The sequence below is a fragment of the Anser anser genome (genome assembly GCF_964211835.1).
Source record: "Anser anser genome assembly, chromosome: 4".
NCBI classification, from domain to species: Eukaryota; Metazoa; Chordata; class Aves; order Anseriformes; family Anatidae; genus Anser; species Anser anser.
In genome coordinates, this window is record NC_139724.1 from 15,099,440 (window position 1) to 15,120,038 (window position 20,599).

The 20,599-nt window shown below is 43.1% G+C and overlaps 1 protein-coding gene across 19 annotated transcripts in view; it reads left to right on the top strand.

Annotated features, from left to right (window-relative positions):
• Nucleotides 1–20,599, top strand: part of LOC310898156 (uncharacterized protein) — a 176,488-nt gene that overhangs the window by 87,902 nt on the left and 67,987 nt on the right. The window lies entirely within an intron of this gene.

Consider the following 20,599-nt stretch of genomic DNA (forward strand, 5'->3'; position numbering starts at 1 on the left):
CAGTTTGGGACCTTGCTCAACAGTGTTACGTAGTCCAGCAGCTTCTCCTTGGACAGGTGATCGCGTGGGTCTGTCATGCAGGCATTTAAAATGATGTTGCTTCTATAAGCATTCAGGGCAATGTAGATTGATTGTGGTTTGCAGGAAGTACCTTTGAGAGGGAATATGGAATAATTTGCTGAAAAATTGCTGTGACTGAGCACTGACATCAAAACTTGTTCAGGTGTTCTTCTACTCAGTTTTGTGTGAACCTACTACAAAAACAGTGAGGTAGGAGAAGAGCAGAAAAGAAATGAGGAAAAAGGTCTCAGACCTAAGGTCCTTAATTGCTTGCAGTGTTCACTTAAACCATTTTCCTACCAACTACTTGTCTCATATCATACAGATCCGCTGAGCCTGTGGTTTCCGAAGTTTTGCTCATAGAGAACTACTTAACAGATAGGACACCAGATGATAAACCTCAAAAGAGTGCTCATCTGCTGTGCATGGATATTCTGCTTAATGGGTGGAATTATTGTAAAATCCCATTGAATGGCCTTGGTATCTGAATGCAGCCAATGAGTGGCTCAGAGGCTTTGTTTTTCACAGAATCATAGAATTGTTAAGGTTGGAAGAGACCTCCAAGATCATCTGGTCCAACCATCACCCTACCACCAACGCCACCACTAAACCATGTCCCTAAGCACCACATCCAACCTTTCCTTCAGCACCCCCAGGGACGGTGATGCCACCACCTCCCTGGGCAACCTGTCCCAATGCCTGACTGCTCTTTCTGAGAAGAAATGTCTCCTCATTTCCAACCTGAACCTCCCCTGACACAACTTGAGGCCATTCCCTCTAGTCCTATCACTAGTTGAGACATCTGCCCTCATGCTGCAGGTGAACATCCAAATCAAAGCTTTGGGTTAGTACTGCCGGGGTTTCCTCTCCTGCAGGGGCCATTCCTGGGACTGCAGGGGTGGTCTCAGTGCGCTGAGAGCGTCCTTTGATAATCTGCATTTACTGCAGCACTCCTGGAACCGTGACACTGTTCTTTAGTAGACAGATCTTTTGTCAGAGAAACTAAGTAATGAACTTTATGCAAGCATTTTCCAAGGATTAATGCCAACTAAATCAATAGCAAGCCTAGCTTGCTGCTCTTAGCTTATTTCCTTCTCTCTCTCTACCTGAGCAAATGCTGGCATGCATGCTAACTGCACAAATAGCACAGACCAGTGGAGGGTGTCCCTAGGCTGAAAGTCATAAGCGCTAGGCAGCATGGCCATTAGAGGTTTTGGGGACCAGACTTATAGTGAGAGGAGCATGACAAGGGCATTCTGGAGGTGGCGGACCAGGTGACGTGTCTTGCTGTATTTACGTTCCTGTAATTCCCAAAGCTGCCTGTCCTTCACCTCCACCTTTTAAATTGTTATAAATGATTTAACTTGAACAAAGGAGGCGAAGTGGGCTTGTGTGTGCCTGGGTGGCCAGACTTTACCTCCATGTCTGTATATAGAGGCTGTTAGTCCTTCCTGACGTTGCAGCGGAACATGGAGCATCAAAAGGCCTTTCTAACATGAGAGGCGTTCTGGTTTGGATGTATTGAGGCCCCTGTAATAGTTATTGGAATCCTGCTGATGTAAAATCTCTACGTTGTCATGAATCATCTGTGAAAATTTTAGTGCCTCTAGGAAAAAAGAATAGGAAAGAAAAGAAATTCACAAGGGAGAAAGATGAACAAAGTTAGTCATAACTTGGGAAAAACGTGTGGTAAAACATGAAGGAAAGATCTTATGAAGTCACTGCTTAGGATGTTTTCTTTTCATGTTTTTCTTGTACAACAAATTACTAGTGGTTTTACAGTGTTACAATCTGCTAATTGCTTATTAAGCCTTCTTAAGCTGTTTGGAAGTGCAACTGTTTCATAGAGAGAAAGCTGCCCTACTAAATATTGATCTGTGCAAACTGCTTAGTGAGAGACACCCAAGCCAAGACAGCAAGCTTAAAAACCAGGGCAGAAACTTGATTCTAACCAGATAAAATGCAGCTTGAATCCCACTATAAACTAAGCCCCAAGAGTGCTAACTACATTTTTATGAGATGGTTCCCAAAACACCAGTTGTGTAACTGCATATTATAGCCTGAATGTGTGTTTCCACAACTTTCTGTGGCAATTTGTGCAAGGCTTATTGCATCACACAGATACAATACTAAAAATAATGTTTTAGTTAGGAAATACTGGGCAGCAAGAGAGGAGAGACCTGTGGAGAACCCTGTTTATTTGCATTTGGTGTCTGTATTTGTTACTGTAAATGTTTTAATGCATACCTCATATTTTAGATTGCATAAACCCTTAATTCGGGTTATCCAGCACCATCTGTAGTCAACAGAGAACAAAAAGAGGCTGTGCAATACTCTGACTGATGTAATAGCTAAATGAGTTTTGGAGTCATTTTTACACACAGATTGCCTAGGTTTAGGAAATTAGGTGCCAGATTCTCCGATTCTCCACAAGCAGCATTTACCAAAAGGTAGTCACAGACCATTGGAGGCTATAAGGTATCAGAAAGTTGTCCATGAAAAAAAGCTGTTGAACAAAACAAACCAAGAGCAAAAAAACCACTCTCACCTCAGGCAAGCAAATAAAAGCTAGAAGTGAAAAGTGACTCCATTTATAGTTGGTTTAAATGAAAACCATCGGGGAATGGCTGCAGAAAACAGCCACCCCAGGGTAGCTGGTAGTTTACTTAAAGGAGAAAACAAAGGCTGGGTTACATGAATTCATAATGCTGGGAAGCATTACCGCAGAGTGCTGAGCGTTGTGCTGGTACCCGAACCTGAAGGTTATTGTCTTTCTGGTATATGTATCTGATGTGGGCTTTGGAAGAAACACTATGCTTTGTGTAGAGTGACAAAAAGTCTTGACTCTGGTGTGGGAACCAGAGGAGAACGAAGACATGGAGGTCCATAAACCATCAAAGAACAGAAGATTTTGTTGGAAACTTTAGTAAAATGTCTCACGGGCATTTTGGATATGTTTGCCGGAGACAAATTAAAAAAAAGTATTTCCAATACTTAGGAGACCAAAGGACCCAAAGAAATCTGCCCCCCCCCCCCCCCCCAATTAATTTAAAGATAATAAGCAAAAAGTCCCGGCCAAGCAATAATTAGGCAAAAGGAGATAGAAATGTCTTACAGAATTGGTTCTGCCAGGACTATATTTTTAATATCCCACTAGTGGCCAGTAAAGGAAATGGAAAGTGAAAGTCTTGCCAAGATTACATATTCACAGCTCTACCTACTTGCTTCTCAGTGCCCAGACGCATGAAGGCCTGAAACAACATCATGTTTAACGTTACACTAAATCTTGTCATGTGAAAGTGGAAGATGAGCTAAATTTAAGATAAATATTGCCATTCTGCCACAGAAAAGAAAGCTGGATTCTGAATGTTGGACATACTTGCAGGGCAGGCCGCAAGAAACTTACCCTTGGATGAGAAGCAAAGCCTCTGCACTGGGAAATGTGTAGTGGTGGTGTAGGCGAGTGGTCCTGTGCACCTCCAGAGAAGTAGGAATTCCCTGTATTAACGTCCGAGAGTGAATTTTGTTTTCTCACTGCACTATCAGGGCTCTGAATGAGCTATCACAGTCTGTAAGGCAAATACATATTTATTTAGGCAATTTTAAAAAATTGATTTTTGATCCAGTACATGGTAAAAGCTCCTAAGGAACCAGCTATGTAAATCCTTCCTTAGCCATATAAATACTGTTTTTATTCTCTCTGTAGTTACCTTTCATGTGATAGCACAAAGGCTGAATGATGATTAGCTGGAATCAGTGCTCAGGAAAGAGGGAGAACAGGGAAATGGATTCTATTTCATAAATTTTCTTGTGAGACTCTAGTAATTAAATACTTTGGAAGTGTGGTAATAACTGGTACCCTTTATTCATCATGGTATTTGTCCTGGCTCTGACATTCAGGTCGGCCAGTCACATCACCTCCATTTCCTCATCTATACAATGGGAATAAAAGTACTGACCTTAATAAAATCTCTCCAAGATTGAGAGAGAGCAAATGCTCCGTAGGATCTGCATAATTATTGTGAAATTTCAGCTATGAGCAATCCCCTTGGAGTCGATGGGACTGCTCGCATGTGGGGTTAGTTACAGTACCGGGAGCCACTGATGGCCGCGAATAATGGAAAACTGTCTTCCTCATTGATCAAAAGTCTGCTTCTGCAGAGCTGTTTTTGCTCTCCATATGGGCTGGGACTTTCAAATGATGCTTTAACAAGTTATATGCCAGGGAGTTGGCTCCCTAATTCCTTTTAGGTTCTTTTGAAAGTCATTGCTAAGAAAGCAGGGGGTTATTGTTGAAATTGCGGTCTAAAATTGCAAACGAGCATTTATTTATTAAAAAAAAAAAAAAGCGGAAATTGTAGAACGGGGAGGAAAGAGTCTTAAGCTAGTTTGGAAAGGGAAACTTTCTTTAATGGGGAACGAAGACAATACAGCTGAATATAAATTCTAGTTTTGCTATTCTAATGTGAGTGTAAACATTTTATAATGGACAGTGCTGCGTAGGGGGGATTCTGAAGTACAAAGTGCATATGAAAACTTTTTTATTTCTTAATTGGGTCAGTGCTAAGTTTCTATTTGGATGGACTGAAATAGCAAAATAAGTAGCCTGATTTTCAACGCTGCTCTAAGCAGTCCCCATTACAGTGAAAACAAGCTACTGCAGCCTCCTGCTTTTGAAAACCTCAGCCATTGCTTTTCATTGATGCCACTTGTTTTCTTCCAGTTATGTCAATACCAGAGAATCATCTTACTTGAGCCATGATTTCTCTTCCATTTTAAGTGGGTAATATCCATATCCAAATTCTCTAGAAAGGTCTCTTGGCAAATGCAGGGGGGAAAAAAAAAGAAAAAAAAAAAAAGAAAAAGAAAAGCTTCTTAGCAACAGCTGGGAAGAACATCAAGAAGGAATCTTTTTTTTTTGTCAGCCTTGGAAACATGTTGGCATTCGCATCTCTGCTCAGCACTCTGCTTGAGCTGTGTGCTTATTAGGGCTCTTGGAGCAGGCAAACCGCACCGGTTCAATATATATGCATGTTTTGTTGTTATTTTAGGCAGAAGTCTCCAGAGGTGCATGCTGCAGTACTGATCCAAAGTTCAGGAGATTTAGTCCTTGCTGACCTCTGCATGTTGTTACTTACACTCTCTTCCTTCACAGTCCCCAAATCCCTGTGCTGTGTGCCTCTTGTAGAGGAATCGAACTGGTCCAGAATGTCTTTGTGCTTTTATTGCGAATGCCTGCTGCCTGCATGTGGTCTAGGCAGGGAAGAAGTCTTCTGGCCTTTTTGGGGAGCTGTTGCAAACAGTATTTTGCAAACAGATAGGCAAGCAAGCATGGGATACCCTGCTCTTTGTTTGCTTTTAACATCAGCTGGGTGTGCAGGTATTGGGGAGTTACCACTGAAGTAGGGCTACAATGAGGGCAACCACGTTGGGATTTTTCTCAGCCTCAAGTACGAAAAGGGTGTTCCCGTTTCAAGCAGAAAAGCTCAGGAAGATGCCCCCTGTAATTACTGGCAATCAGCAATCTGTCTGCTGTCACTCAGTTTAACCCATGCAAACTTGCCATGTGCAATGGATCCTTTCAGCGGGTGTGATTGCAGAGCAGGGGTAGTCCATCTGGTTCATCCAAATGCTGCTTTGAAGGAGGATGATTGACAGGTTTTTCAAACCCGGCATGCAGCAGGCTGCCTGGAAGCTGGTTACTTCCCAGCCTGGATACAAAAAATATCAATATTAAGCATGCTATCAAAGTAAGAGTAGCTGGTAGTGCTAGCAGCGGCAGGCAAGTAGGCAGTGGGAATGTTGTAGCTGAGCAGGTAAGCCAGATTTCAGCAAACTGTTTGTAATGTGAGGTGATACATGCAAGAAGAAAGCATCACCTCTTCTAGACGGACAGTGATTTTGGTAAATACCTCTAATTTGTAAAACCTGCAATGGAGTTTGAGTGCCTTAAAGCAAAAGAGGTTCAAAGGGGTCACAAAAATGAAGTGTAATCATACGTACAACTGCATGCCCATTTCCTCCCCTGAATATGGTATTTCTGTTCTGATCTAGCTGTTCCAGTATTATGTTTCATAATAATTAAAAGACAATTGCACCTATTTTTCTCATTCAGAGTTCCCAAAGCTGCTGCTAAATATGTTGTCTTGCATATTTGTCTGCTTAATTTGTGCCTGGAGATGCTTTCTCTTTATTTTTCTTTCCCTCTTTGAGATTTCAGATTACTGGTCCAAAGAAAATGGGCAGTTTGCCTTTACATTATATGAATAGCAGAATAGGATCCTGTCACAGATGAAAGTACTATATTTATGTCTCATTATAATCCATTCATTGCTTCATGGACCCAGAGTCCTCCAGGGAGTGCCACAAACCCACATAATTTTCCCAAGTGCTGCATTTTGCATTCGGATCTTTGGTTTAGCTGACAGATACGAAAAAAAGGGAGAAAAAAGTGCAGGAAGGCAGCGAGTCCATGCAATTGTGCGCGTGCAGATGCTGAGCGGTGATAGACAGCAGCAATTTCAACTCAAACCCGTCCCGTCGTGCTCCTGCTCCACGTTCCCTCCGACGCTGTGACAGAGCCATGGGGGCAGGGATGAGCTTCAGGAGGTGGCAAAGATTGGTATGGCTTTAATGCTAGCAGGCCCATCGCAGTAGGTGAGTGTTGGCGTGGCAAGTCGCTGTTGTGCTGGAGCAGGCTGTAGTTTTGTGCCTGGAGTGCCTGAAAACGCGTGGAGCTGGTATTACTGAGAACGTTTCCTGGGTAGAAATTAATAGTTTCCAGGCAGGTGCTATGAAACCTTGACGCGGAGTATTTGGGGCGATGGCAACCCAGAGCGGGTGCTTTGGCTGTGCCTTACCGATAAGCTGCGTGCTGCTTTAGTCAACAGCTTTCTGACTGCTGTCTGTGTAGCGGGGCTGGGACTCTCCGAGCAGGGCTGTGACAGAGCAAGGCTGGCTTAGAGGGATGCTCGCATCTGAAAGCTCTTTTCCGGCTGGTTTTACAGAGCTGATCTTTGTCTCTCCCCTTCTGGGCCATATTTACCCTGGTCAGGTTTGGGAAGTGTTGCTGCAGTGGTTTGTAGAGGTTTCTTTGATCCTGATGATGTTGTGCTGTCCGTTACTGTGCCTTCTCATTCGCAGCATGTGGAGTATGTCCAGGGCTGCCCACTTCTAAGAGGAAATCTGGCTATGCTGATGCCAACCCTACTCTGTCAGTAGCCCTCTGATTGCCTTCACTGAAAGGAATATAACAGTGGGTATTTGCAGCTGGGGTGGGGGGACTGTGGATGAACTGGAGATGGCTTCACTGGGGTGTCACCTCTGATGCCGAGGGGGAGAAGGAGAACATGGGTAACAAGGTGCAAGAGGCAATATTCAGGCCTTTGGGGAGATAAACTTAGGTTGGGACAAATGAACAGGGGGGATTTTTTTACTTCAAGACAAAATGTATTTTCTGTCTTTCCTAACAAGATTTGCCATCGCATTGCCTGGTTTTGTATGGAGCCTGAGGAATTCCTTGCAGTCTTTTCTTTGTCTGGGGTCTTCCACGGTTATTGTTCCTGCATCATGATTTCTCTCCTCTTTTTTCCCTCCAAACCTAGTTTTTTTCTAGCCAAGAGGAGACAGCGAGTCACTTCTGATCACTTTGTGGCACCTGTTAATTTTCTGCTGTTGCTTAATGGAGCATTTCACAGAAATACGCTCCATTTCGTTCCTGAACCACTGCGAAATGCTGTCAGGCTGCGTGTGATGATCAGGGCACAGAAGAGGAAAATATCGTAACTCTTTCTTTATGACGTTCATCGCAAAGCAGCAGAGCGCTGTGTCTGCCATGAAGTGAAGGCTGCATGGGGTGCCCGGGGAGTGCTCTGCTGCCAGGGGCTTTGCAAGTGGGAACACAGCAGCACTGTTCACCCTGGGGTCACTGAGGAGGGGTTCTCCATAAACCCAGCGGCAATTTAAGCCCTGTGGCTCCACAGGTTTCCCCAACATGGCACCTGCTGAGAGGTTAAAAAAAAAAAAAAAAAAAAAGGAAAGAAAAGTCCTGATATGATTGATTGATCTGGGTAGATTTGATTTAGAGAGCTATTCAGGAATTCAGGACACTTATGCATTGAGTAAGTATGGATTTAATGGCTTAATTTAAAGCATCCAAGTTTTAAAACATTAGACTTGGGGTAGTAATGTTTCGTACGGATACTCAGAAGTGCTTAAAATCAATCAGGATCCATCCCTCTGCTCTGCAGGCAGGATGGTAGCTGCCAGCTAGAAGACAGCATTGTCCATCTGCATACAAAGAGTGCATATGTTATTCAGCTGTAATCAGAACAGAAAGTAATAACCATAGCTTGAGCTGTGACAGCAATGTAGCTGGCTGTTCTGACTGGTGTGTTTGTACATGGAAATCACAGATGCCTCTGCAATGCCACTACATCTGGGGAAAAGCAGTTGCAATTACTTTTATGGCGAGTAGGGTTGTTGAGTCACAGCCATCGTCCTGCTCTTCAATACATGGCCAGCTTTGTGCAGTGCCATCACTATATGGGAAAGCTTTTAGACATAGGCTTAACCAGACATATTCAGTGAGTGCACTCTGGAGTTTCTCTCATCAGCTCCACAGTTCTCATAAAAATGAAAGCATGGATGTATGTATTTGCTTGCATGAGTTTTGAGAACAACAGTCCATTATATTTTAATCCTATTTAAATTGCAAGCCGAAAAGCCTCCAAGTAGCACGGCTACCAAGTTCTTAGTTACACTCTTGATGCTTCAGTGACTGCAAATGCATTCAGACCTTCTCCTCTAGCATTTGTAATTGGCCAGAATTACTATATAAAATGTAGTCTAACATAGAAACACATAATATATGTTAACTGGAATTTCCTGGGTAGGAGTCAAAATACCTAAATAATTTTTAGTTTTTTGTTTTTTGTATTTTGCAAGTGACAGTGAACAATGTCCTTGCGTTGCTGTTATTTTGCTTTTCAAAAAACATGGCCAGGAAAAAAAAAAAAGAGATTAGAGAAAAAAATCCCCAGTTAGTATTCCTCCTAATTTTCTGTTATTTTATTTAAAGCATCATAATATACTTTTCCTAGGCTAAATGCCAAAACACGGCTAATAAGGGTTACACTTAGCTGAACAACCCTGAGAGATTAACCTGAAAAATGTGGGCTTTTGCAGTTACGTGGGCAGGTTTGGCATGATGAGATTTTGTGAGGTGTTGAGGGCTACGGTTTCTCAGGAGCAATGGGTTTTCACAAGCTGTTGTCACTGCTGCTGTCCCTGGCTTGTCTCGTAGCTGTGGTCATGGGCGGTAGTTGGCATTGTTTTAAACATTAATTACTGCCCTTAGAACAAACTTAACTTACCTACCTATTGTAGGCAGTTTCTTTCAGATAAAACATGCAGATCACCAAAATTTTTAAGTCACAGCAAGTCAAACTGTTTGATCCAGAGGAACCAGAGGAAAATCCATAGAACTCTATTTTACTGTTTTGAGAATCCAACATTAAAACAACTTCAGCAGAGAAAGCTTTCGACTGTCCCTGAAGGAGACCAGCTCCCTGCAGGGCTGAGGCCCCAGGAAGTACCAGAAGTTGGGACACTGGGAGGAAGCAAGGACAGCACTCCTCCGGTTTTGTTAGGAAAGCATGATATTCCTAAAGCAGTCTGGTTTTAGAACTACACCACGTGAAGTTCGCCTAAAAACTAAGCCATCCTTAGAAAATGAGATTCTGCGTTGGCATATGCCAATGTATTTTTGATGAGCTCGCCTAACTGTCTACCCTTCTGGAGTTATTTATTTAGCCCTTTTCAAATTATTTAGATTTTTAATTAGAAACTCGATGGCATTGAGTTTTGGCAACTTGATAGCAGAAGTAAGTGCATCTTCTTTAAGGAAACAGCTTTCCAATTGACATAACCTTGTGAGAGGGAGGGAGGAGGAGGTGGGAACAGCCTTTCCCATAGTATCCCAGGAAGAAAACAACTTCATGGATTAGGAGCTTAATTAGGACTGAAATCCATAGCAATAAGTGAGGAACAAATATAGTTAATTTGATTAAGCCACAGAGTGAATGAGTTGCACACTGCATTGATTACTTTAAAGCAAATAACAGAGGCAAGGCTGTTTACTTTATGGTACTATTACTGCAAATGAAATCAGTATCAAGCAGGTTGCTGGGGAGTGTAGCTAAGACAACCTCATAACCTCATCTGCTGATAAATGAATCTTTGGCTAATCAGTAGACTCAGCATGGAGGCTACTCCAGCAGTCTGTAAGTGAGTCACAGCAAGGCAGGTACCCTCCTAAACAAGAAGACTAAGAAATAAACAGGCCCTGGATATGCAGTAAAGGTCAAGCAGTCTTTGTATTTGAGAGCATTCTTTGGAGAAATGCGAGTGGTATTTCAGGGAGGGCAAGGAGGAATGGTATTGATTACACCCAGCGCAAGAGAGCAGTTTGTAGGGCTTTTGGGGGGCTATCCAAAAACATACAGGCAGCAGAGTAACTCACTTAAAATCCTGGGAGTTTTGCTGCTGATGTGAAGAGGGGAACAATTTGGCTGAACAGCGGGAGAACTGAGGAGCGGTCTCTGGGGTTCGTCACAGTGTTGTTTCTCTGCGGCCTGCTCTGGGGCTGGCGGGCTGGGGCCTTGTAGGAGCGCCATTACCCCTGCGGGTGGTGGGACCAGAAGGGAAAGCAGGGCAGTTTTCCTTCTTCCTGCTCTGCTCCACGCTTAGTACGCTGGCTCTGCTCATATTCAGTGACAGAAACAACAGCGTGCTTGTTTGCTTAATGTTTACATTCACCAGAGGCTGTGCTGAGAATAGGCCATAGGAGGAGCGAAGGGAGCACTTCTCCTGAGCTCCTTTTGCTGGAGTGGATACTTCAGTACAGAGAGGGGGTCCTTAGCACACCGTGTTGGTTTTTAATTAGCACGAAGCAGATCCTAAAGGCATAGCATTCCCCAAGGAGGTAGGTGCTGCCTGTAAGGCCTGTGTGTGTGTGTGCGCGCCACGTCCCCTGTGGAGCCTTCTGCTCCTCGTGTGAGCACAGGAGAAGTAGCTGCCCTCCTACCCGCTGCAGTTAATTGTATTGCTCCCGCGTCTCTGCAAGTATAATAGCCGACCGCTTGAAATTTGGAGACAGGAATTCTTCAAAAGCCCCTGCATCTGTTCTCAGTCCAAGCAAGCACTCTCAAGAGGCCAACTTCCCATAGGCCATCATGCATAATGTGGATGAAACCTCTTGAATTATTGATCTTGCAGAGGCATATAATTGTAGCTTACACAGTGTGTTTACTCTCAGTGCTTTGATTTATCAGATCTTATAATAATGTTCTCACTTTTGGCGCTCGTAAAATGCAACTGGCTTGCAGTTTAATAAATATTGACTTCTAGCCATTTGCTGCTTTGTGATTATTCCTCCTAAAGAACAAACTGATTGCTTCCTTCATTCAGCTCCGCTGCAAATGCTGCAGGAGTGTAGCACTTTCAATATTGCATTTTCCCACCAGGGGAAGCCTTAGCTCAGCAGTGCCCACACCTAAAGATCAGGGCACGGTTTCTCGAACCGATGGGCACCCGAAGGTACCAGTGGTCACACCAAGGGTCAGCAGGCACATCTCCTCCCTTTTCCCCATCCCTTTTTTTGTGCTGTTCGCCACTTTTATTTTAAGAAATAGAAGCCGTTCCCTTTTCCTTTGATTAGGACAAGGAGAATCCCCAGGTGTTACCTGGCAGTTCTTGATGTGTTCAACCTTCTCATCCCTGAATTATCAGTGTGTGCATGGCACGGGGCCAGGGCTGCCTGGGGAACTCCTGCCACAGAGCAGGAGACCCTGAGTGGGTATTGGCTTTAGGCAGCCCCCAGCGATGGCGACGTATCCTGAAGAATATTTTAGGTCATATTTAGCCAGACATCATGGGCATAGATTACAGGTAAGAGTCTGAGAAGAATCCGATGGGGTAGGACAAACAAAAGGAGCAGAGAGCTAAGTATCTAATGTTTTAGAAATCTTCTCTGGGCCTTTTTGCAAGGACTGGATTTTTCACCTGAAGAAGGTGCCGTGCAGCACATCTTGTTAGGACAGTGCTTGCTCTGGAATAGGACAAAGCCAATATTTTCTGAAGTTTCTTCACTGGTGGGATGCCCATCTGCTTCTCTAAGGAAAAATGTGGGTTTTTTTTTGTTTGTGTTTTTAATACATCACCAAGTTGAGCACTGGACAGGGATGTGTTTCATTCTCAGCTTCCTTTCACGCTGATCAGTTCTGAGCACTGTCAGAGCCCCAGCGGTAACAGCTATGGGACAGCTGTTGCAGGGACAACGTGGTGGTAATTTACGGTCCAGTTCCTTTAGATAGCTTTGACTCCCTCTCCTCTTTCTCCCTTTTAGAAAGCAGTTGCCCTGGAATGAGACACTGTGCAAAAGCAGCACGTGCCCTGTCTGCAACCTGCGCTGCTCATTTTCCAGCTTGCATCTATATGGTGTCTCTCTGCTATGTGTTATCATATATCCACACTCCTCCTATGGCTGACAATGATCATGAACTAAACTGAATGCACAGTAGAAGTATTTAGCAATTGACAGTCATGACACCTTTCTGAGAATACCAGAAGCTCATCTTTTGGATGTAAAACCAAGTGGTTAATGAGTCTTTATCATCTGAAGGGCTCGTGCTATCCTAGAGGCTTTTTCCTAAGCTGGAGATGCTTTACGCTACGTGGAATACAGACACACAGTGGGAGCTTGTCAGTCTGCTTGCAGCTCAACAAACTGGAGCACAAGGGTGGAAAAAACACAGATGATATCCTAGATTCACAGCCTGATGATTAAATAACTTTCCCTTGGCTCCTGCAGCAGGTCTATGGGCAGATCCATGCAATGAATCTGCATTTCTTGGTTGTCAGTTTCATCCTATGACCCACAGGCTCACCTGGCCGCTCCTGTCAGCACAGGAGCATGAGAATGAAGACTAATAATTTTAGCCAAGCCAGCAGAATTGCAAAATGTTATGAGTTGTGTTTACAACACTGCCAGCGTTGAGTTCCCTGGTCGTCCTCCTGCTAATTGACAGTAATACTGGAGCAGTCAGTTCGAGAAAAATTACTTGTTCTGCTCTCTTCATGGAGCATCCTCCAGCTATTTTGTTGGTAGATGCTGCAAGACTGCCCTTAGTATTTGATTATATTTTGAAATTAGTTTAATTTAATTTAATTTATTAAACGAAGAGATGCAAATTAGAAAAGATGAAAAGAAAACATTAGCTATTTTTTTCTTAATTGGATTTACTTTTTGCGCTTATCATTTATTTCCTTCCTCTTTGTCCAGTGCTGAAAAGTGGATATGTTCATCCCAGAAAATATCATGCTAGATCCTCTCTATCTAGTGGATTTTGCTTTACACCAGGTCAGGATTTGGCCTATAACCACATAACTCCCTCTGTCCCCACTAATAGTGGTGTGTTTCTGCAAGCCTCTAATTCTCCAAAAAGGCCTGCCAGGCTGTAGCTAGCGAGCCCTGGTGGCTGGATCCTGCTGAGAAAACACTTTCCCTGCAAGTCTTTCCGGCAAGGGTTGCCTGTTCACATTTTCCTTTTCTTCTGGTGGCCTGATCTTCCTTTGTGAGATCTTTTTCCTCTTATTTTCTCCTGGTTAGGGGGAGGAAGATGCTGAGCGGGTGAGAGTCAGCCCTGGTTGCTGTATTTGCCCTATTGGTATCTCCTGCAGCATCCAGCAGGGTCTCCCTTGGAGCCTGCATGCTGCCGGTGGACAAAGTTGTGACGAGTCCTGAGACTTTTTTTAATCCTTTTGCATTCTGGCTGTAAATTTGTCATGATTTTGAATAGACATTGCAGAAGCAGACAGACCTCGAAAAGAGAGGAATGGATGTTTGACTGTCACCAATTTTGAAATCTCCCCTGGTAGCTGTGAAATTGGTGTCAGCTCCTGTTACTGGTGTAACAGGGCTGATGTGTTCCCTCGGCAAAGGTAGATCTCCATGTCTGCTTTATCCATGAGATGGATGACATAAAGCAGCTTGCTTTGCAGCGAATGTTTTATGCCATCTTCAATCGGAGGTGTGTTTCTGTAGTCTGCCAAAACACTTTGGTGTGAATTTCTCGTTAGGTCAAATGTATGTTTGGAAGCCTTGATCAGTGCGGCAGGGAAAGATCTGTCTCTGCTAGTAAGGTTGGTGCAGACATTGATATAATCGTATTAGCAGTCCCATGCTTCTCAGCACGCATGCACCATGTGTAACTGGAGGACAGCTGAGAAACTTGATAGCCCAAGGACTGGAGAGGGGAGCTGGCTTTATTGCCTTTGTCTGTATCTATCATCTGCCTGCCTGCCTGCTGTATTTCCAAGATGTGATATCCAGCCTCTGTAACCGAGATCTTTACCACCAGCTAATGGATCCAAAAGCCTCCATTGCCAGCAACTTTAATGGGAAAGGGGTACCAAGATCTTTTTTAGAATTCCTGCGGGTTTCATCTAACGTCAGCGTTTCCCTCTGAGGATTCGCCTCGCTGTGTCTGTACACATGGGTGCAATTTCCTTAAGCTGATGGAGTCGTGTAGTTTTATAGTGTTAAACGTTGCCTCAGGAGAATCTCTGAAGGTTAGCTCTGTCATTTCTGGGTCAGTGACATTTTGCAAATACACCGTATCAAATTAGAGTGCTCTTTCCATGTGATGATCCCTGTTTCGTAGCAAAATAGTAACCTGAGCCAAAGTGTGTTTCTTCTTTCCTGGCTTCAGGATAATCACTGCTTTTTTTTTTTTTTTCCCTCTGCCTTGGACTTTCATAAGATACACCAGTTGCATATTAGTAGGAAATTCTTCTTTACTGTTCTTTTTTTTGACAGAGGCATCAGCAAGCTCAGAAAAGTAAGTAGCTTTCTGAAAGGCTATGCAACATCACACAGGTGATGGGCTACGAACATGAGCACAGTAAGCCTCACGCATCCCTGGGGAGTCCAAGAAAGTAGTCTCCTGGTCTTATTCAGAGGGAAACTGAGCCACAAAACTGTTCATAAGACATAATGGATGACAGTGGCTGGGCTGCCCTGAAGGCTTCCTGCTGAATCCCTTCCTTCCAAATAAACCACAAAGACTGCATGCCCTCCCTTCTTTCCTCTGGAAATAGATGTATAGTGCAGAAATTCACTTCACAGAATTGTATGTCCTTAGTAAAATTCAGCTCCAGTTATGACCCCGTGAGATGATTAGTGAATTAGACTTCTTAATTAGCATTTTGCATAATTCATGGCAATTACAACATTCTCATGGATATGATTGTCAAGGTGCAGATGTGCAAACGTGCAGCTATAATTTTCTCATCTAAATAACTCTTTTGGTGAAACCTCTAATTTTTTACAACTCTATTGTGCAAGGGCCATTATTCCTGTTGTTATTTTTAAGGCATTTGAAAATGGATGTGAATCTCACTTCAGCTTCAATCATTGCAACCAACTGTTTTTCAGAAGCTTTAAAAACTGTCATAAAAGTTTGCTCCTGGGTGAGAATCAGGCATTTGAATTTTCTGAAGGGCCTATACTACCCAGGCTTTAAACATCCCGCAGGGAATTGTATTGCAGTTTTTCAGTTACAATGGTAAAACAAAAACTAAATCCAACATGTGCATGAGCCAGGATTTATATGGCTGGATTGTTAACAGAATTGAGCTCCCATTCCTTCTTCAGCTGGGGACAGATTTCCAAGTTCTTTGTGCTTTGAAGATCCTTTCCTTTTGTCAGAAACGTGTAAATTGTTGCATCTCTGAGAACTAGCTTTGGTACAGGAAAATCTGGCAGTTACACAGCGTGGCAGCTAAACGGAGAAGGGTGGTCGTGGCAGTGTTAGGACCCCCGAACTTCCCAAAATACAGTCATTTAGAAACCAAACACGGAGGCACAGGAAGCAGTGAGGAGCCAGATTTTCAAAACACAATTGCTACCAAATGCACTCCCAGGTACAGCTCATATCTTTGAAAAAATGCTGGGCTCCAACTGACAAATTTGAATTTCTAGTTCCTTCATTAAGTGCCTACACAGACAGTATTAAATGTAATTAATTTTACTTTCATAATTACAATCTAATATGCAAATCCATTTACAGTATTCCATTCTATTAAAGGTACAAATCAAAATGATAATTTCTAAATAAAAGTTATGAATTTCCTTAAATGAAAGGCATTTGTAATTTCCCATAGGAAATTTGAATCACTTTTAGATTTGTAGTCACAGAAAATGGAGGAATTTTTATAGAATCAAGACCTGATGAGGAGAAACAGCAACTCTTACATTCTTGTTGCAGGTGAAGGCACTTGGAGGAACCTGGACATGAATGTTTGCCTGGACACATCATTTTTTAGCAACTTGTCTTTCCTAACAGCATCCCCCAGAGGACTAGCTTGCCAAAGCTTAACAGTGCATTTCTAACAGGAATGCTTAACCCAAAAGACTTGCTCTCTTTTTGGGCCCTTGTCTGTCTATTGAACTTGAAGGGAAATCAGTTGCCCTTTTGGGCAACCAGAAAATGGGTCGGAGCTTGATTGCCCCCTTACGGTAGGACTTTCTCACGCCATTGATATTGTCCCCTGAAAATGTGTTGAGGACACTGTCTTTCCTTCCGCGTGTTCCACAAAGCAGTGTTACTGAAACAAAGGATCAGATTTAAAAAACAAAAAAAAAAGTAATTTTTCACTTTTCCGAAGTGAAATGTTGAAGAAGCTTCTTACCTGTTTTCACCAACTTCCTTTTATGTCTTTGTTGATTTGAGCACTGTAGTATTGCATACAGCAGCTTCCTCCCTGAATGTCATTAATGCAAGTGCTACCTTTAGCGGGTTTATTCCCTTCCTTTCTCTCTCTAACACAGACGTGTGTCCTAACACAGACGTGTGACAGTGCACGGCACTGTCCATGTATTTATCTGCTTGCTGGTTTGTGAATTCTCAGCATCCCTATCCAAAATACTTGTATTAGAAAAGCTTTTCATGTGTTTTGAGGATGAATGTTTAAAATTGTCCACCTCCGCCTTTAGTGGAGAAAAAACAAGAATGAAATAAAACTAAGCATTTTGTTCCCCAGCACAAGAGGAAAAATGAGTGTGAATTACTAACCTCAGAAGAGAGTTAGAGGACAAAGGAATCCAGCCTTCCTCCCAGTGAACACGGTGGCAGTTTTGCCTCTGGCTAAAATTAGGGAAGCATTCAAACAAAACTTCTTTTTTATCTTTTTTTTCTTTTTCTTTTTTTCCCTGACAGTAAGAACCTGTTCGTGTTAGCAAGAGCATTTATGAATTTGAGTCAAATCTTTTAGCTGAAAGAGGATAAGGTTGATTAGAATTTGGGAAAGCTTGAAATATTTCAGCTTCTCTTATCTAAATAACATTTCACTTAATTTCTAATTTTTAAAGGGAAAAAAAAGATCTCCTCCCATAGATGACAGGCTTTTGTTTTCATCGGACTGAAATACTTTGACAAATCAAGAGTGCATTATACTTCCCTCAAAGTGAGAGGAGGAGAACCAGAGGGAAAGGGAATTGGTTTCTGTTGACCACGGGTGTTTCGGTTTTGTTCTTGTCAGCCAGAGAACTAATTCTCTCAATTTAATACTTACTGCAGGAGTGGACCAGACATATAAAGCCACAGGAAAAGTGTTTGAAACACTAAATTATACAGTAATTTGATGCAGTTTCTGTTGGGAGCCTTGAAAAGTCTTATCACAAGCAAACAGTTCAAGAAAAAATAAATAAGCGATGGCTTCCAACTAAAATCCGTCACTCTGGATTGATCAGAGCAGTCCACTGTCTTGCTCCAATTCCCGTTCAGTTCCTCTCTGAACTAAAACACATCGGGGGAAGTTTTCAATGTCACAGAGGACATGACATGCCATGAGCACCCTTTGGGTGTTTCATGGTCCTTAGAAAACCATCCCAGATCCATGCCTAATGTAAAATGTGGCCCTAGAATGCTTCTGGTGTCAACCCAAGCATCATGCCCGGAGTGGTGTCACCTCTACGGGGCTGGAGATGTTTTACAGGTCCAGAACATGCTGGTCTACTGCAGTCCCTTTGCTGAAGCCATAGCTTCACTGCTTATATTATAGAGCCACCACCCCAGGATCTCCAGCTTGTAAGTGTTCACAACTTGCTGAAAGGGCTGGACCACATCCCACTCTTCTTTTGTTTGCATCTCTTTGCGTTTCCTCAAGTCTAGAGTACCCAAAACTTCTGGGCAAGCTGGCTAGATGTGTCTGGCTGGTGGTGGACGGAGTTAACAAGCTGAAAAACTGGCTTTTCTTCAACCAGCAGAGTAGCACGGTAAGGTAGTCTATAGGGCCAGATCCTTTTAGAATCACAGAATCATCTAGGTTGGAAGAGACCTCCAAGATCACCTAGTCCAACCTCTGACCTAACACTAACCAGTCCTCCACTAAACCATATCACTAAACTCTACATCTAAACATCTTTTAAAGACCTCCAGGGATGGTGACTCAACCACTTCCCTGGGCAGCCCATTCCAATGCCTAACAATCCTTTCTGTAAAGAAATTCTTCCTAATATCCAACCCAAACCTCCCCTGGCGCAACTTTAGCCCATTCCCCCTCGTCCTGTCACCGAGGGGGAATCCTGAGTAGTCCTGGCTTACACACCAGAAGTCTCACAGCTGTCCCCCCGTAAGTGTGTTCCCCAGGGGAGTTCCTGCCCTTTGTGGTTTCCTGAGTGCTCCCAGGACATAATCGTTTGACTGTGAAATAACATCTTTTGGAGCCTCTGGCTCATGAAAATAATACCACGCTTTTTCTGTGCTGGAATACACATGCTTGAGGAGAGGCTGTGTGACAAGTTATCACCTAATGCATTCCTCAGCTGGAGTTAGGAATTATCGTGCTGTGCTCATATTTGTTTTGTTTATAGTGCTGTAGATTTTGGTCTCCTGTGCTGTGTGTGTTCGGTTTGCTGTGCGTTAGCGGAGTGTTTTGTGGTTGCTGCTGTGTATGGGAGGCAAATGTAGCATGGGGTGTTTGGGGTTTAGCATCTTTTCACAGTTTCTTCCAAATGTGGGATGACTGTGAGATGACCTCAGAAGTATCTCTAGTATAATGTTCCCAAAATTTTGTTTTCATTCCCAAATTGCCAATATTTGACAAACTTTTTGTCAAATTTATTTCAGAAACTGCAATTCAAATGAAAACTACCTGACTGAGTAATACGATGCTCAAGGTCTGATAAGGCTTTCCTGCCTATATTCACCAATTTGGAAACATCCAATAATCAAAAATGAGAACAAAGCTTCAGAAGCTATTTAGCCCACGTTTTGAATGCGCTGGTATCCAGTGGCTGTGTGCCACAGTCCCTGTCAATCCATCCCCACCAGTCCTCCAGAGACCTTTGCTCAGATGTGTCTCCCTCGGGGCCGAAAATAAAGAGGAGGCTGACAATGATGAAATGTAGAGAGTATGTTTTCATGGAACAGCTGGATGTCAGAGTGAGATATATGTTTGCTGTTATGTGGGGTGATGGGAGAGTAAACAAATGGGTGAGGGAGCAGACCAGGGTGAAGGGCATCTTGAGAAGAAATGGAGGCGTGATTGGCAGGCGTGGCAACAAACCACTAGCAGAGGGATAGTGGATTGGGAAAGAGATGACAAAGGGCAGAAATGAGCAAGAAGCTACAGAGAGTTAATTTTATGTCTACCAGGAGCACTTCATAAACGGTGTAAATTTTATTGACCTGTCCACGAATCTTAAAGCAGCTCTCCGTTTTTATCCTTTCAAGGCATTGCGATCATTGGGCCTGACCTCTCAGGTGGTACAGACTATTGAATTTTATCCTGTGATTATTGCATCAAGTTTTATGCTTTTCTCTCCTAGCTTCAGAAGTAAACTTGTTTTCAAAGCCTCTCCTTAGAGGCAACATGTTCAATTCAGCAGTCCCCTTTGAATTGTCTCCTGTATTGCTCTTCTCTCCGTGGGCGCACTGCAGGCAAGACAGACAAAATCAGAGGCTGGGGAGAGTGAAACAGAAGTTAAAGATGGTTTGATTGGTGCAAGCCTGTTAGTTGAACGGGCACAGAGGGTGTTCTGGTAGCATGAGACACCAGTAAAGCTGCATCCACATTTCAGAAGGTACCAGAGTAATTACAGCAGGTTCACAGCATGCTTGATGTTATTTTAGCATTTTCAGTAGTTTTGCTGAATTTTGCAGTAAGATCTTCCAGTTGCAGTAGGCTAAGCTGGTGTAACTGGTTGCAAAGCCAGCAGGTGATGTGAAAGCCTTGCTTTCCATACGTGTTTTGACTGATACTGCCAGCATCCTTCCAGGACAGCAAGATGGTGACTTGCCTGATCACTGTGGACATGACTGTATAAGGAGCAAAGCACAGTGGAAGAATATTATGGTGAGGCTCTTAGTAATCAATCTCACTGAAAACCCTCTGTCGTATCATCATTTAAGGTAATTTGCATGTATTTTGCAGTATTTAGTGGGTGTGTAGTTGGGATATATTTCTTTCTGGTGTC